The following is a 17739-nucleotide window of genomic DNA, read 5'->3' as shown; positions in this document are numbered from 1 at the left end:
GTCTAACGCTCTCCCAACTGAGCTATTTCGGCACATTCTGAAGGAGCAAGCCAGCAGGTGTGTGGCGGCAAGGCGAAGGGGTCCCAGAGACCTTAAAGGAGATCTAAAGTCCCAGCCTACACTTTTATTTTCAAACATCAGCATGGTAATGGAAATAGGAACAATAGGAGCAATAGTTCCCCTTGACAAACCAATGTAAGCTTGCCTCAGTAACCTGCTTTTATGTTGTGATTGTTGTTTCTCTGCTGGCCATCTATTTCCACAATTTCCTGGATTTCCGGCATGGTGTTCAGCTTCTTCTCTGCTCTTTACTTTCATTTTCTAAGGACTGCAACTCCCATGGTACCTTGCTGCCTGCAAGCTGTGATTCCTGTACTGACTCTGCCTCCTGAAACTCCTCCTCTCAGCAAATCTGTACGTTGGAAATCAGACTCTGTGAAATGTGTGACACAGCAAAGTCTACTCACAGGGCACTGTGAATACATTTCACTGAAATCAAAAAAGAAAATGTTGGTGGATCTTCACAAAGTCAGTTTACAATATTAAAGATTGTTCAAATTCATGCGAGTAGGCTAGAAATCAATGAAATGCAACGTGGGAAGCAATATATGGCTTTACATTTTTAAAGCTAGATAGAGGTTTTGAGGAGTCCAAATACACTGCTCTAAAGAAGCCTTAAACCAGCCGTAGTACTACCAAAGGACCAGAGTGAAGGAAAATGCTCCAAGTGTTCTCTTTTCGAAAGGAACCTTATCTAGCTGCTAACCCTCTTGCTTTTCATCTGACGTAGCCATTTTGAGCCACTTTCCCTGAAAAAGTCATACAGTTTGTAATCTTTCTTCGCTTTAAAGCTTTGCTTTTCATCTGACGTAGCCATTTTCACCCAATTTTCCTGATAAAAGGCATACAATCATACATGTTTCTTCAAACTAAAGTGAAAGGCAAAATCCAAATGACTTGCGTGTATACTGTGTCTTTTGGGACCCTGCAAGAGAAGTGACTCCGCAAGGAAATTGGTTGAATAAGTGATATTGCCTTTTCTAGGAAGGAGTGGTTATGCTTCTCATTTTGTGTGTATGGAAGAAGAAGCGGCCTGCAACCTGAGGAAGCTGAGAATCTTCAGCTGCGCAATTGTAGCTTTTGTCATGGAAGTCATTTCGGACCGCGAAGATACTTTTTCTGACCTGCTTCTGGTTTTCTAGTCTGATGCATCAGCACGAGGAAGAAAATGTATTGGATTTTATTCATCCCATGGTTCAAAAAAGTTCTATTTACTTGCATCAAGTTGTCAAAGACTAGTTTTGGCGGCGCCGTGACTTTTAGTATCTTTCAAAGCCGGCTAAGTCTTGTTCACCCCGGAATGCATTTGATAAGTTGTTTTGCTCGGCTGCACGCTGCCATTCCTTTCGGACACATTGCATTTCCTCTGTGAAGCAGACTCTTCCACTTGGTTTGATTGGCATAACGCAGGTGAGGGCTGCAACAATGCAACATGCCAGCCTTTTTTTCCCCCAAGGCTTTGCAGCGCTATGTGGTGGTGTAACCTGGTCCTATTGAGAAGAATAGATTTTGGACATGTCCTTGCACGTTGGCTGAGAAAACCATATACTGCGGGAAGTTGTACAATTGCTTTTCTGCTGCGCCCGAGACCCTAATATGCACTGAACCAGTTTCTAAACCTTGGTCTTGGTCTGCCCAGTCTTGCCGGGAAGCGTTACACCAAAAGAAACGGAGGCAGTTGCCGAAACCCAGGATTGAACCAAGGACCTTTAGATCTTCAGTCTAACGCTCTCCCAACTGAGCTATTTCAGCTTAAGACATGTGCTTTCCTCAGCAATTGTTGGCTACTATAAGTTGGTGTGACAGGAGCCTATGGAGAATTGAGATTTTTATGCCTATGCATGTTGCCGGAAAAGAGAAAAGGCAGCAAGATTCACGACTAAATTGCTAGTGAGACTAAGCCACCGTTCTGTCATGAGCAACAGACAGGTGAGAAGCCAAAGCATGGAGCATACGCTAGCCCGATTCATGAGAAAAGCAACAGCTCACAGACAGGTGGACTCTCCTTAAACCTACAACAGATGCCGAAACCCGGGATCGAACCAGGGACCTTTAGATCTTCAGTCTAACGCTCTCCCAACTGAGCTATTTCGGCACGTTCCAACGAAGCAAGCCAGCAGGTGTGTGGTGGCAAGGCGAAGGGGTCCCAGAGACCTTAAAGGAGATCTAAAGTCCCAGCCTACACTTTTATTTTCAAACATCAGCATGGTAATTGCAATAGGAACAATAAGAGCAATAGTTCCCCTTGACAAACCAATGTAAGCTTGCCTCAGTAACCTCCTTTTATGTTGTGATTGCTGTTTCTCTGCTGGCCATCTATTTCCACAATTTCCTGGATTTCCGGCATGGTGTTCAGCTTCTTCTCTGCTCTTTACTTTCATTTTCTAAGGACTGCAGCTCCCATGGTACCTTGCTGCCTGCAAGCTGTGATTCCTGTACTGACTCTGCCTCCTGAAACTCCTCCTCTCAGCAAATCTGTACGTTGGAAATCAGACTCTGTGAAATGTGTGACACAGCAAAGTCTACTCACAGGGCACTGTGAATACATTTCACTGAAATCAAAAAAGAAAATGTTGGTGGATCTTCACAAAGTCAGTTTACAATATTCAAGATTGTTCAAATTCATGCGAGTAGGCTAGAAATCAATGAAATGCAACGTGGGAAGCAATATATGGCTTTACATTTTTAAAGCTAGATAGAGGTTTTGAGGAGTCCAAATACACTGCTCTAAAGAAGCCTTAAACCAGCCGTAGTACTACCAAAGGACCAGAGTGAAGGAAAATGCTCCAAGTGTTCTCTTTTCGAAAGGAACCTTATCTAGCTGCTAACCCTCTTGCTTTTCATCTGACGTAGCCATTTTGAGCCACTTTCCCTGAAAAAGTCATACAGTTTGTAATCTTTCTTCGCTTTAAAGCTTTGCTTTTCATCTGACGTAGCCATTTTCACCCAATTTTCCTGATAAAAGGAATACAATCATACATCTTTCTTCAAACTAAAGTGAAAGGCAAAATCCAAATGACTTGCGTGTATACTGTGTCTTTTGGGACCCTGCAAGAGAAGTGACTCCGCAAGGAAATTGGTTGAATAAGTGATATTGCCTTTTCTAGGAAGGAGTGGTTATGCTTCTCATTTTGTGTGTATGGAAGAAGAAGCGGCCTGCAACCTGAGGAAGCTGAGAATCTTCAGCTGCGCAATTGTAACTTTTGTCATGGAAGTCATTTCGGACCGCGAAGATACTTTTTCTGACCTGCTTCTGGTTTTCTAGTCTGATGCATCAGCACGAGGAAGAAAATGTATTGGATTTTATTCATCCCATGGTTCAAAAAAGTTCTATTTACTTGCATCAAGTTGTCAAAGACTAGTTTTGGCTGCGCCGTGACTTTTAGTATCTTTCAAAGCCGGCTAAGTCTTGTTCACCCCGGAATGCATTTGATAAGTTGTTTTGCTCGGCTGCGCGCTGCCATTCCTTTCGGACACATTGCATTTCCTCTGTGAAGCAGACTCTTCCACTTGGTTTGATTGGCATAACGCAGGTGAGGGCTGCAACAATGCAACATGCCAGCCTTTTTTTCCCCCAAGGCTTTGCAAGCGCTATGTGGTGGTGTAACCTGGTCCTATTGAGAAGAATAGATTTTGGACATGTCCTTGCACGTTGGCTGAGAAAACCATATACTGCGGGAAGTTGTACAATTGCTTTTCTGCTGCGCCCGAGACCCTAATATGCACTGAACCAGTTTCTAAACCTTGGTCTTGGTCTGCCCAGTCTTGCCGGGAAGCATTACATCAAAAGAAATGCAGGCAGTTGCCAAGACCCGGGATTGAACCAGGGACCTTTAGATCTTCAGTCTAACGCTCTCCCAACTGAGCTATTTCGGCTTAAGATGTGTGCTTTCCTCAGCAATTGTTGGCTACTATAAGTTGGTGTGACAGGAGCCTATGGAGAATTGAGATTTTTATGCCTATGCATGTTGCCGGAAAAGAGAAAAGGCAGCAAGATTCACGACTAAATTGCCAGTGAGACTAAGCCACCGTTCTGTCATGAGCAACAGACAGGTGAGAAGCCAAAGCATGGAGCATACGCTAGCCCGATTCATGAGAAAAGCAACAGCTCACAGACAGGTGGACTCTCCTTAAACCTACAACAGATGCCGAAACCCGGGATCGAACCAGGGACCTTTAGATCTTCAGTCTAACGCTCTCCCAACTGAGCTATTTTGGCACGTTCCAACGGAGCAAGCCAGCAGGTGTGTGGTGGCAAGGCGAAGGGGTCCCAGAGACCTTAAAGGAGATCTAAAGTCCCAGCCTACACTTTTATTTTCAAACATCAGCATGGTAATTGCAATAGGAACAATAAGAGCAATAGTTCCCCTTGACAAACCAATGTAAGCTTGCCTCAGTAACCTCCTTTTATGTTGTGATTGCTGTTTCTCTGCTGGCCATCTATTTCCACAATTTCCTGGATTTCCGGCATGGTGTTCAGCTTCTTCTCTGCTCTTTACTTTCATTTTCTAAGGACTGCAGCTCCCATGGTACCTTGCTGCCTGCAAGCTGTGATTCCTGTACTGACTCTGCCTCCTGAAACTCCTCCTCTCAGCAAATCTGTACGTTGGAAATCAGACTCTGTGAAATGTGTGACACAGCAAAGTCTACTCACAGGGCACTGTGAATACATTTCACTGAAATCAAAAAAGAAAATGTTGGTGGATCTTCACAAAGTCAGTTTACAATATTCAAGATTGTTCAAATTCATGCGAGTAGGCTAGAAATCAATGAAATGCAACGTGGGAAGCAATATATGGCTTTACATTTTTAAAGCTAGATAGAGGTTTTGAGGAGTCCAAATACACTGCTCTAAAGAAGCCTTAAACCAGCCGTAGTACTACCAAAGGACCAGAGTGAAGGAAAATGCTCCAAGTGTTCTCTTTTCGAAAGGAACCTTATCTAGCTGCTAACCCTCTTGCTTTTCATCTGACGTAGCCATTTTGAGCCACTTTCCCTGAAAAAGTCATACAGTTTGTAATCTTTCTTCGCTTTAAAGCTTTGCTTTTCATCTGACGTAGCCATTTTCACCCAATTTTCCTGATAAAAGGCATACAATCATACATCTTTCTTCAAACTAAAGTGAAAGGCAAAATCCAAATGACTTGCGTGTATACTGTGTCTTTTGGGACCCTGCAAGAGAAGTGACTCCGCAAGGAAATTGGTTGAATAAGTGATATTGCCTTTTCTAGGAAGGAGTGGTTATGCTTCTCATTTTGTGTGCATGGAAGAAGAAGCGGCCTGCAACCTGAGGAAGCTGAGAATCTTCAGCTGCGCAATTGTAACTTTTGTCATGGAAGTCATTTCGGACCGCGAAGATACTTTTTCTGAACTGCTTCTGGTTTCTAGTCTGATGCATCAGCACGAGGAAGAAAATGTATTGGATTTTATTCATCCCATGGTTCAAAAAAGTTCTATTTACTTGCATCAAGTTGTCAAAGACTAGTTTTGGCGGCGCCGTGACTTTTAGTATCTTTCAAAGCCGGCTAAGTCTTGTTCACCCCGGAATGCATTTGATAAGTTGTTTTGCTCGGCTGCGCGCTGCCATTCCTTTCGGACACATTGCATTTCCTCTGTGAAGCAGACTCTTCCACTTGGTTTGATTGGCATAACGCAGGTGAGGGCTGCAACAATGCAACATGCCAGCCTTTTTTTCCCCCAAGGCTTTCCAGCGCTATGTGGTGGTGTAACCTGGTCCTATTGAGAAGAATAGATTTTGGACATGTCCTTGCACGTTGGCTGAGAAAACCATATACTGCGGGAAATTGTACAATTGCTTTTCTGCTGCGCCCGATACCCTAATATGCACTGAACCAGTTTCTAAACCTTGGTCTTGGTCTGCCCAGTCTTGCTGGGAAGCGTTAAACCAAAAGAAACGCAGGCAGTTGCCGAAACCCGGGATTGAACCAGGGACCTTTAGATCTTCAGTCTAACGCTCTCCCAACTGAGCTATTTCGGCTTAAGACGTGTGCTTTCCTCAGCAATTGTTGGCTACTATAAGTTGGTGTGACAGGAGCCTATGGAGAATTGAGATTTTTATGCCTATGCATGTTGCCGGAAAAGAGAAAAGGCAGCAAGATTCACGACTAAATTGCCAGTGAGACTAAGCCACCGTTCTGTCATGAGCAACAGACAGGTGAGAAGCCAAAGCATGGAGCATACGCTAGCCCGATTCATGAGAAAAGCAACAGCTCACAGACAGGTGGACTCTCCTTAAACCTACAACAGATGCCGAAACCCGGGATCGAACCAGGGACCTTTAGATCTTCAATCTAACGCTCTCCCAACTGAGCTATTTCGGCACATTCTAAAGGAGCAAGCCAGCAGGTGTGTGGCGGCAAGGCGAAGGGGTCCCAGAGACCTTAAAGGAGATCTAAAGTCCCAGCCTACACTTTTATTTTCAAACATCAGCATGGTAATGGCAATAGGAACAATAGGAGCAATAGTTCCCCTTGACAAACCAATGTAAGCTTGCGTCAGTAACCTCCTTTTATGTTGTGATTGCTGTTTCTCTGCTGGCCATCTATTTCCACAATTTCCTGGATTTCCGGCATGGTGTTCAGCTTCTTCTCTGCTCTTTACTTTCATTTTCTAAGGACTGCAGCTCCCATGGTACCTTGCTGCCTGCAAGCTGTGATTCCTGTACTGACTCTGCCTCCTGAAACTCCTCCTCTCAGCAAATCTGTACGTTGGAAATCAGACTCTGTGAAATGTGTGACACAGCAAAGTCTACTCACAGGGCACTGTGAATACATTTCACTGAAATCAAAAAAGAAAATGTTGGTGGATCTTCACAAAGTCAGTTTACAATATTCAAGATTGTTCAAATTCATGCGAGTAGGCTAGAAATCAATGAAATGCAACGTGGGAAGCAATATATGGCTTTACATTTTTAAAGCTAGATAGAGGTTTTGAGGAGTCCAAATACACTGCTCTAAAGAAGCCTTAAACCAGCCGTAGTACTACCAAAGGACCAGAGAGAAGGAAAATGCTCCAAGTGTTCTCTTTTCGAAAGGAACCTTATCTAGCTGCTAACCCTCTTGCTTTTCATCTGACGTAGCCATTTTGAGCCACTTTCCCGGAAAAAGTCATACAGTTTGTAATCTTTCTTCGCTTTAAAGCTTTGCTTTTCATCTGACGTAGCCATTTTCACCCAATTTTCCTGATAAAAGGCATACAATCATACATCTTTCTTCAAACTAAAGTGAAAGGCAAAATCCAAATGACTTGCGTGTATACTGTGTCTTTTGGGACCCTGCAAGAGAAGTGACTCCGCAAGGAAATTGGTTGAATAAGTGATATTGCCTTTTCTAGGAAGGAGTGGTTATGCTTCTCATTTTGTGTGTATGGAAGAAGAAGCGGCCTGCAACCTGAGGAAGCTGAGAATCTTCAGCTGCGCAATTGTAGCTTTTGTCATGGAAGTCATTTCGGACCGCGAAGATACTTTTTCTGACCTGCTTCTGGTTTTCTAGTCTGATGCATCAGCACGAGGAAGAAAATGTATTGGATTTTATTCATCCCATGGTTCAAAAAAGTTCTATTTACTTGCATCAAGTTGTCAAAGACTAGTTTTGGCGGCGCCGTGACTTTTAGTATCTTTCAAAGCCGGCTAAGTCTTGTTCACCCCGGAATGCATTTGATAAGTTGTTTTGCTCGGCTGCGCGCTGCCATTCCTTTCGGACACATTGCATTTCCTCTGTGAAGCAGACTCTTCCACTTGGTTTGATTGGCATAACGCAGGTGAGGGCTGCAACAATGCAACATGCCAGCCTTTTTTTCCCCCAAGGCTTTGCAGCGCTATGTGGTGGTGTAACCTGGTCCTATTGAGAAGAATAGATTTTGGACATGTCCTTGCACGTTGGCTGAGAAAACCATATACTGCGGGAAGTTGTACAATTGCTTTTCTGCTGCGCCCGAGACCCTAATATGCACTGAACCAGTTTCTAAACCTTGGTCTTGGTCTGCCCAGTCTTGCCGGGAAGCGTTACACCAAAAGAAACGGAGGCAGTTGCCGAAACCCGGGATTGAACCAGGGACCTTTAGATCTTCAGTCTAACGCTCTCCCAACAGAGCTATTTCAGCTTAAGACATGTGCTTTCCTCAGCAATTGTTGGCTACTATAAGTTGGTGTGACAGGAGCCTATGGAGAATTGAGATTTTTATGCCTATGCATGTTGCCGGAAAAGAGAAAAGGCAGCAAGATTCACGACTAAATTGCTAGTGAGACTAAGCCACCGTTCTGTCATGAGCAACAGACAGGTGAGAAGCCAAAGCATGGAGCATACTCTAGCCCGATTCATGAGAAAAGCAACAGCTCACAGACAGGTGGACTCTCCTTAAACCTACAACAGATGCCGAAACCCGGGATCGAACCAGGGACCTTTAGATCTTCAGTCTAACGCTCTCCCAACTGAGCTATTTCGGCACGTTCCAAAGGAGCAAGCCAGCAGGTGTGTGGCGGCAAGGCGAAGGGGTCCCAGAGACCTTAAAGGAGATCTAAAGTCCCAGCCTACACTTTTATTTTCAAACATCAGCATGGTAATTGCAATAGGAACAATAGGAGCAATAGTTCCCCTTGACAAACCAATGTAAGCTTGCCTCAGTAACCTCCTTTTATGTTGTGATTGCTGTTTCTCTGCTGGCCATCTATTTCCACAATTTCCTGGATTTCCGGCATGGTGTTCAGCTTCTTCTCTGCTCTTTACTTTCATTTTCTAAGGACTGCAGCTCCCATGGTACCTTGCTTCCTGCAAGCTGTGATTCCTGTACTGACTCTGCCTCCTGAAACTCCTCCTCTCAGCAAATCTGTACGTTGGAATTCAGACTCTGTGAAATGTGTGACACAGCAAAGTCTACTCACAGGGCACTGTGAATACATTTCACTGAAATCAAAAAAGAAAATGTTGGTGGATCTTCACAAAGTCAGTTTACAATATTCAAGATTGTTCAAATTCATGCGAGTAGGCTAGAAATCAATGAAATGCAACGTGGGAAGCAATATATGGCTTTACATTTTTAAAGCTAGATAGAGGTTTTGAGGAGTCCAAATACACTGCTCTAAAGAAGCCTTAAACCAGCCGTAGTACTACCAAAGGACCAGAGTGAAGGAAAATGCTCCAAGTGTTCTCTTTTCGAAAGGAACCTTATCTAGCTGCTAACCCTCTTGCTTTTCATCTGACGTAGCCATTTTGAGCCACTTTCCCTGAAAAAGTCATACAGTTTGTAATCTTTCTTCGCTTTAAAGCTTTGCTTTTCATCTGACGTAGCCATTTTCACCCAATTTTCCTGATAAAAGGAATACAATCATACATCTTTCTTCAAACTAAAGTGAAAGGCAAAATCCAAATGACTTGCGTGTATACTGTGTCTTTTGGGACCCTGCAAGAGAAGTGACTCCGCAAGGAAATTGGTTGAATAAGTGATATTGCCTTTTCTAGGAAGGAGTGGTTATGCTTCTCATTTTGTGTGTATGGAAGAAGAAGCGGCCTGCAACCTGAGGAAGCTGAGAATCTTCAGCTGCGCAATTGTAACTTTTGTCATGGAAGTCATTTCGGACCGCGAAGATACTTTTTCTGACCTGCTTCTGGTTTTCTAGTCTGATGCATCAGCACGAGGAAGAAAATGTATTGGATTTTATTCATCCCATGGTTCAAAAAAGTTCTATTTACTTGCATCAAGTTGTCAAAGACTAGTTTTGGCTGCGCCGTGACTTTTAGTATCTTTCAAAGCCGGCTAAGTCTTGTTCACCCCGGAATGCATTTGATAAGTTGTTTTGCTCGGCTGCGCGCTGCCATTCCTTTCGGACACATTGCATTTCCTCTGTGAAGCAGACTCTTCCACTTGGTTTGATTGGCATAACGCAGGTGAGGGCTGCAACAATGCAACATGCCAGCCTTTTTTTCCCCCAAGGCTTTGCAAGCGCTATGTGGTGGTGTAACCTGGTCCTATTGAGAAGAATAGATTTTGGACATGTCCTTGCACGTTGGCTGAGAAAACCATATACTGCGGGAAGTTGTACAATTGCTTTTCTGCTGCGCCCGAGACCCTAATATGCACTGAACCAGTTTCTAAACCTTGGTCTTGGTCTGCCCAGTCTTGCCGGGAAGCATTACATCAAAAGAAATGCAGGCAGTTGCCAAGACCCGGGATTGAACCAGGGACCTTTAGATCTTCAGTCTAACGCTCTCCCAACTGAGCTATTTCGGCTTAAGATGTGTGCTTTCCTCAGCAATTGTTGGCTACTATAAGTTGGTGTGACAGGAGCCTATGGAGAATTGAGATTTTTATGCCTATGCATGTTGCCGGAAAAGAGAAAAGGCAGCAAGATTCACGACTAAATTGCCAGTGAGACTAAGCCACCGTTCTGTCATGAGCAACAGACAGGTGAGAAGCCAAAGCATGGAGCATACGCTAGCCCGATTCATGAGAAAAGCAACAGCTCACAGACAGGTGGACTCTCCTTAAACCTACAACAGATGCCGAAACCCGGGATCGAACCAGGGACCTTTAGATCTTCAGTCTAACGCTCTCCCAACTGAGCTATTTTGGCACGTTCCAACGGAGCAAGCCAGCAGGTGTGTGGTGGCAAGGCGAAGGGGTCCCAGAGACCTTAAAGGAGATCTAAAGTCCCAGCCTACACTTTTATTTTCAAACATCAGCATGGTAATTGCAATAGGAACAATAAGAGCAATAGTTCCCCTTGACAAACCAATGTAAGCTTGCCTCAGTAACCTCCTTTTATGTTGTGATTGCTGTTTCTCTGCTGGCCATCTATTTCCACAATTTCCTGGATTTCCGGCATGGTGTTCAGCTTCTTCTCTGCTCTTTACTTTCATTTTCTAAGGACTGCAGCTCCCATGGTACCTTGCTGCCTGCAAGCTGTGATTCCTGTACTGACTCTGCCTCCTGAAACTCCTCCTCTCAGCAAATCTGTACGTTGGAAATCAGACTCTGTGAAATGTGTGACACAGCAAAGTCTACTCACAGGGCACTGTGAATACATTTCACTGAAATCAAAAAAGAAAATGTTGGTGGATCTTCACAAAGTCAGTTTACAATATTCAAGATTGTTCAAATTCATGCGAGTAGGCTAGAAATCAATGAAATGCAACGTGGGAAGCAATATATGGCTTTACATTTTTAAAGCTAGATAGAGGTTTTGAGGAGTCCAAATACACTGCTCTAAAGAAGCCTTAAACCAGCCGTAGTACTACCAAAGGACCAGAGTGAAGGAAAATGCTCCAAGTGTTCTCTTTTCGAAAGGAACCTTATCTAGCTGCTAACCCTCTTGCTTTTCATCTGACGTAGCCATTTTGAGCCACTTTCCCTGAAAAAGTCATACAGTTTGTAATCTTTCTTCGCTTTAAAGCTTTGCTTTTCATCTGACGTAGCCATTTTCACCCAATTTTCCTGATAAAAGGCATACAATCATACATCTTTCTTCAAACTAAAGTGAAAGGCAAAATCCAAATGACTTGCGTGTATACTGTGTCTTTTGGGACCCTGCAAGAGAAGTGACTCCGCAAGGAAATTGGTTGAATAAGTGATATTGCCTTTTCTAGGAAGGAGTGGTTATGCTTCTCATTTTGTGTGCATGGAAGAAGAAGCGGCCTGCAACCTGAGGAAGCTGAGAATCTTCAGCTGCGCAATTGTAACTTTTGTCATGGAAGTCATTTCGGACCGCGAAGATACTTTTTCTGAACTGCTTCTGGTTTCTAGTCTGATGCATCAGCACGAGGAAGAAAATGTATTGGATTTTATTCATCCCATGGTTCAAAAAAGTTCTATTTACTTGCATCAAGTTGTCAAAGACTAGTTTTGGCGGCGCCGTGACTTTTAGTATCTTTCAAAGCCGGCTAAGTCTTGTTCACCCCGGAATGCATTTGATAAGTTGTTTTGCTCGGCTGCGCGCTGCCATTCCTTTCGGACACATTGCATTTCCTCTGTGAAGCAGACTCTTCCACTTGGTTTGATTGGCATAACGCAGGTGAGGGCTGCAACAATGCAACATGCCAGCCTTTTTTTCCCCCAAGGCTTTCCAGCGCTATGTGGTGGTGTAACCTGGTCCTATTGAGAAGAATAGATTTTGGACATGTCCTTGCACGTTGGCTGAGAAAACCATATACTGCGGGAAATTGTACAATTGCTTTTCTGCTGCGCCCGATACCCTAATATGCACTGAACCAGTTTCTAAACCTTGGTCTTGGTCTGCCCAGTCTTGCTGGGAAGCGTTAAACCAAAAGAAACGCAGGCAGTTGCCGAAACCCGGGATTGAACCAGGGACCTTTAGATCTTCAGTCTAACGCTCTCCCAACTGAGCTATTTCGGCTTAAGACGTGTGCTTTCCTCAGCAATTGTTGGCTACTATAAGTTGGTGTGACAGGAGCCTATGGAGAATTGAGATTTTTATGCCTATGCATGTTGCCGGAAAAGAGAAAAGGCAGCAAGATTCACGACTAAATTGCCAGTGAGACTAAGCCACCGTTCTGTCATGAGCAACAGACAGGTGAGAAGCCAAAGCATGGAGCATACGCTAGCCCGATTCATGAGAAAAGCAACAGCTCACAGACAGGTGGACTCTCCTTAAACCTACAACAGATGCCGAAACCCGGGATCGAACCAGGGACCTTTAGATCTTCAATCTAACGCTCTCCCAACTGAGCTATTTCGGCACATTCTAAAGGAGCAAGCCAGCAGGTGTGTGGCGGCAAGGCGAAGGGGTCCCAGAGACCTTAAAGGAGATCTAAAGTCCCAGCCTACACTTTTATTTTCAAACATCAGCATGGTAATGGCAATAGGAACAATAGGAGCAATAGTTCCCCTTGACAAACCAATGTAAGCTTGCGTCAGTAACCTCCTTTTATGTTGTGATTGCTGTTTCTCTGCTGGCCATCTATTTCCACAATTTCCTGGATTTCCGGCATGGTGTTCAGCTTCTTCTCTGCTCTTTACTTTCATTTTCTAAGGACTGCAGCTCCCATGGTACCTTGCTGCCTGCAAGCTGTGATTCCTGTACTGACTCTGCCTCCTGAAACTCCTCCTCTCAGCAAATCTGTACGTTGGAAATCAGACTCTGTGAAATGTGTGACACAGCAAAGTCTACTCACAGGGCACTGTGAATACATTTCACTGAAATCAAAAAAGAAAATGTTGGTGGATCTTCACAAAGTCAGTTTACAATATTCAAGATTGTTCAAATTCATGCGAGTAGGCTAGAAATCAATGAAATGCAACGTGGGAAGCAATATATGGCTTTACATTTTTAAAGCTAGATAGAGGTTTTGAGGAGTCCAAATACACTGCTCTAAAGAAGCCTTAAACCAGCCGTAGTACTACCAAAGGACCAGAGTGAAGGAAAATGCTCCAAGTGTTCTCTTTTCGAAAGGAACCTTATCTAGCTGCTAACCCTCTTGCTTTTCATCTGACGTAGCCATTTTGAGCCACTTTCCCGGAAAAAGTCATACAGTTTGTAATCTTTCTTCGCTTTAAAGCTTTGCTTTTCATCTGACGTAGCCATTTTCACCCAATTTTCCTGATAAAAGGCATACAATCATACATCTTTCTTCAAACTAAAGTGAAAGGCAAAATCCAAATGACTTGCGTGTATACTGTGTCTTTTGGGACCCTGCAAGAGAAGTGACTCCGCAAGGAAATTGGTTGAATAAGTGATATTGCCTTTTCTAGGAAGGAGTGGTTATGCTTCTCATTTTGTGTGTATGGAAGAAGAAGCGGCCTGCAACCTGAGGAAGCTGAGAATCTTCAGCTGCGCAATTGTAGCTTTTGTCATGGAAGTCATTTCGGACCGCGAAGATACTTTTTCTGACCTGCTTCTGGTTTTCTAGTCTGATGCATCAGCACGAGGAAGAAAATGTATTGGATTTTATTCATCCCATGGTTCAAAAAAGTTCTATTTACTTGCATCAAGTTGTCAAAGACTAGTTTTGGCGGCGCCGTGACTTTTAGTATCTTTCAAAGCCGGCTAAGTCTTGTTCACCCCGGAATGCATTTGATAAGTTGTTTTGCTCGGCTGCGCGCTGCCATTCCTTTCGGACACATTGCATTTCCTCTGTGAAGCAGACTCTTCCACTTGGTTTGATTGGCATAACGCAGGTGAGGGCTGCAACAATGCAACATGCCAGCCTTTTTTTCCCCCAAGGCTTTGCAGCGCTATGTGGTGGTGTAACCTGGTCCTATTGAGAAGAATAGATTTTGGACATGTCCTTGCACGTTGGCTGAGAAAACCATATACTGCGGGAAGTTGTACAATTGCTTTTCTGCTGCGCCCGAGACCCTAATATGCACTGAACCAGTTTCTAAACCTTGGTCTTGGTCTGCCCAGTCTTGCCGGGAAGCGTTACACCAAAAGAAACGGAGGCAGTTGCCGAAACCCGGGATTGAACCAGGGACCTTTAGATCTTCAGTCTAACGCTCTCCCAACTGAGCTATTTCAGCTTAAGACATGTGCTTTCCTCAGCAATTGTTGGCTACTATAAGTTGGTGTGACAGGAGCCTATGGAGAATTGAGATTTTTATGCCTATGCATGTTGCCGGAAAAGAGAAAAGGCAGCAAGATTCACGACTAAATTGCTAGTGAGACTAAGCCACCGTTCTGTCATGAGCAACAGACAGGTGAGAAGCCAAAGCATGGAGCATACTCTAGCCCGATTCATGAGAAAAGCAACAGCTCACAGACAGGTGGACTCTCCTTAAACCTACAACAGATGCCGAAACCCGGGATCGAACCAGGGACCTTTAGATCTTCAGTCTAACGCTCTCCCAACTGAGCTATTTCGGCACGTTCCAAAGGAGCAAGCCAGCAGGTGTGTGGCGGCAAGGCGAAGGGGTCCCAGAGACCTTAAAGGAGATCTAAAGTCCCAGCCTACACTTTTATTTTCAAACATCAGCATGGTAATTGCAATAGGAACAATAGGAGCAATAGTTCCCCTTGACAAACCAATGTAAGCTTGCCTCAGTAACCTCCTTTTATGTTGTGATTGCTGTTTCTCTGCTGGCCATCTATTTCCACAATTTCCTGGATTTCCGGCATGGTGTTCAGCTTCTTCTCTGCTCTTTACTTTCATTTTCTAAGGACTGCAGCTCCCATGGTACCTTGCTTCCTGCAAGCTGTGATTCCTGTACTGACTCTGCCTCCTGAAACTCCTCCTCTCAGCAAATCTGTACGTTGGAATTCAGACTCTGTGAAATGTGTGACACAGCAAAGTCTACTCACAGGGCACTGTGAATACATTTCACTGAAATCAAAAAAGAAAATGTTGGTGGATCTTCTCAAAGTCAGTTTACAATATTCAAGATTGTTCAAATTCATGCGAGTAGGCTAGAAATCAATGAAATGCAACGTGGGAAGCAATATATGGCTTTACATTTTTAAAGCTAGATAGAGGTTTTGAGGAGTCCAAATACACTGCTCTAAAGAAGCCTTAAACCAGCCGTAGTACTACCAAAGGACCAGAGTGAAGGAAAATGCTCCAAGTGTTCTCTTTTCGAAAGGAACCTTATCTAGCTGCTAACCCTCTTGCTTTTCATCTGACGTAGCCATTTTGAGCCACTTTCCCTGAAAAAGTCATACAGTTTGTAATCTTTCTTCGCTTTAAAGCTTTGCTTTTCATCTGACGTAGCCATTTTCACCCAATTTTCCTGATAAAAGGAATACAATCATACATCTTTCTTCAAACTAAAGTGAAAGGCAAAATCCAAATGACTTGCGTGTATACTGTGTCTTTTGGGACCCTGCAAGAGAAGTGACTCCGCAAGGAAATTGGTTGAATAAGTGATATTGCCTTTTCTAGGAAGGAGTGGTTATGCTTCTCATTTTGTGTGTATGGAAGAAGAAGCGGCCTGCAACCTGAGGAAGCTGAGAATCTTCAGCTGCGCAATTGTAACTTTTGTCATGGAAGTCATTTCGGACCGCGAAGATACTTTTTCTGACCTGCTTCTGGTTTTCTAGTCTGATGCATCAGCACGAGGAAGAAAATGTATTGGATTTTATTCATCCCATGGTTCAAAAAAGTTCTATTTACTTGCATCAAGTTGTCAAAGACTAGTTTTGGCTGCGCCGTGACTTTTAGTATCTTTCAAAGCCGGCTAAGTCTTGTTCACCCCGGAATGCATTTGATAAGTTGTTTTGCTCGGCTGCGCGCTGCCATTCCTTTCGGACACATTGCATTTCCTCTGTGAAGCAAACTCTTCCACTTGGTTTGATTGGCATAATGCAGGTGAGGGCTGCAACAATGCAACATGCCAGCCTTTTTTTCCCCCAAGGCTTTGCAAGCGCTATGTGGTGGTGTAACCTGGTCCTATTGAGAAGAATAGATTTTGGACATGTCCTTGCACGTTGGCTGAGAAAACCATATACTGCGGGAAGTTGTACAATTGCTTTTCTGCTGCGCCCGAGACCCTAATATGCACTGAACCAGTTTCTAAACCTTGGTCTTGGTCTGCCCAGTCTTGCCGGGAAGCATTACATCAAAAGAAATGCAGGCAGTTGCCAAGACCCGGGATTGAACCAGGGACCTTTAGATCTTCAGTCTAACGCTCTCCCAACTGAGCTATTTCGGCTTAAGATGTGTGCTTTCCTCAGCAATTGTTGGCTACTATAAGTTGGTGTGACAGGAGCCTATGGAGAATTGAGATTTTTATGCCTATGCATGTTGCCGGAAAAGAGAAAAGGCAGCAAGATTCACGACTAAATTGCCAGTGAGACTAAGCCACCGTTCTGTCATGAGCAACAGACAGGTGAGAAGCCAAAGCATGGAGCATACGCTAGCCCGATTCATGAGAAAAGCAACAGCTCACAGACAGGTGGACTCTCCTTAAACCTACAAATGATGCCGAAACCCGGGATCGAACCAGGGACCTTTAGATCTTCAGTCTAACGCTCTCCCAACTGAGCTATTTCGGCACATTCCAAAGGAGCAAGCCAGCAGGTGTGTGGCGGCAAGGCGAAGGGGTCCCAGAGACCTTAAAGGAGATCTAAAGTCCCAGCCTACACTTTTATTTTCAAACATCAGCATGGTAATGGCAATAGGAACAATAGGAGCAATAGTTCCCCTTGACAAACCAATGTAAGCTTGCCTCAGAAACCTCCTTTTATGTTGTGATTGCTGTTTCTCTGCTGGCCATCTATTTCCACAATTTCCTGGATTTCCGGCATGGTGTTCAGCTTCTTCTCTGCTCTTTACTTTCATTTTCTAAGGACTGCAGCTCCCATGGTACCTTGCTGCCTGCAAGCTGTGATTCCTGTACTGACTCTGCCTCCTGAAACTCCTCCTCTCAGCAAATCTGTACGTTGGAAATCAGACTCTGTGAAATGTGTGACACAGCAAAGTCTACTCACAGGGCACTGTGAATACATTTCACTGAAATCAAAAAAGAAAATGTTGGTGGATCTTCACAAAGTCAGTTTACAATATTCAAGATTGTTCAAATTCATGCGAGTAGGCTAGAAATCAATGAAATGCAACGTGGGAAGCAATATATGGCTTTACATTTTTAAAGCTAGATAGAGGTTTTGAGGAGTCCAAATACACTGCTCTAAAGAAGCCTTAAACCAGCCGTAGTACTACCAAAGGACCAGAGTGAAGGAAAATGCTCCAAGTGTTCTCTTTTCGAAAGGAACCTTAT

At 44.0% G+C, this 17739-nt stretch overlaps 10 non-coding genes across 10 annotated transcripts; all 10 read right to left on the bottom strand.

The window, feature by feature from the left end:
* Window positions 1-2082: 2082 nt before the first annotated feature.
* Window positions 2083-2155, bottom strand: TRNAF-GAA (transfer RNA phenylalanine (anticodon GAA)). The gene has a single exon. It is a non-coding gene; the product is annotated as a tRNA-Phe (tRNA).
* A 2051-nt stretch (window positions 2156-4206) lies between these two features.
* TRNAF-GAA (transfer RNA phenylalanine (anticodon GAA)) lies at window positions 4207-4279 on the bottom strand. The gene has a single exon. It is a non-coding gene; the product is annotated as a tRNA-Phe (tRNA).
* A 1706-nt stretch (window positions 4280-5985) lies between these two features.
* On the bottom strand, window positions 5986-6058 carry TRNAF-GAA (transfer RNA phenylalanine (anticodon GAA)). The gene has a single exon. It is a non-coding gene; the product is annotated as a tRNA-Phe (tRNA).
* A 270-nt stretch (window positions 6059-6328) lies between these two features.
* On the bottom strand, window positions 6329-6401 carry TRNAF-GAA (transfer RNA phenylalanine (anticodon GAA)). The gene has a single exon. It is a non-coding gene; the product is annotated as a tRNA-Phe (tRNA).
* A 2050-nt stretch (window positions 6402-8451) lies between these two features.
* Window positions 8452-8524, bottom strand: TRNAF-GAA (transfer RNA phenylalanine (anticodon GAA)). Its single transcript has one exon. It is a non-coding gene; the product is annotated as a tRNA-Phe (tRNA).
* A 2051-nt stretch (window positions 8525-10575) lies between these two features.
* On the bottom strand, window positions 10576-10648 carry TRNAF-GAA (transfer RNA phenylalanine (anticodon GAA)). The gene has a single exon. It is a non-coding gene; the product is annotated as a tRNA-Phe (tRNA).
* A 1706-nt stretch (window positions 10649-12354) lies between these two features.
* On the bottom strand, window positions 12355-12427 carry TRNAF-GAA (transfer RNA phenylalanine (anticodon GAA)). The gene has a single exon. It is a non-coding gene; the product is annotated as a tRNA-Phe (tRNA).
* A 270-nt stretch (window positions 12428-12697) lies between these two features.
* TRNAF-GAA (transfer RNA phenylalanine (anticodon GAA)) lies at window positions 12698-12770 on the bottom strand. The gene has a single exon. It is a non-coding gene; the product is annotated as a tRNA-Phe (tRNA).
* Window positions 12771-14820: 2050 nt separating this feature from the next.
* TRNAF-GAA (transfer RNA phenylalanine (anticodon GAA)) lies at window positions 14821-14893 on the bottom strand. Its single transcript has one exon. It is a non-coding gene; the product is annotated as a tRNA-Phe (tRNA).
* A 2051-nt stretch (window positions 14894-16944) lies between these two features.
* On the bottom strand, window positions 16945-17017 carry TRNAF-GAA (transfer RNA phenylalanine (anticodon GAA)). Its single transcript has one exon. It is a non-coding gene; the product is annotated as a tRNA-Phe (tRNA).
* Between the last annotated feature and the right edge of the window lie 722 nt (window positions 17018-17739).

The sequence above is a fragment of the Staurois parvus genome, unplaced genomic scaffold, assembly GCF_062004578.1.
Source record: "Staurois parvus isolate SC_StPar_1 unplaced genomic scaffold, SC_StPar_1.0 ptg000126l, whole genome shotgun sequence".
In the NCBI taxonomy this organism is placed as follows: Eukaryota; Metazoa; Chordata; class Amphibia; order Anura; family Ranidae; genus Staurois; species Staurois parvus.
Note: the sequence above shows the minus strand (reverse complement) of the source record. Positions and strands in the feature narration are given on the sequence as shown.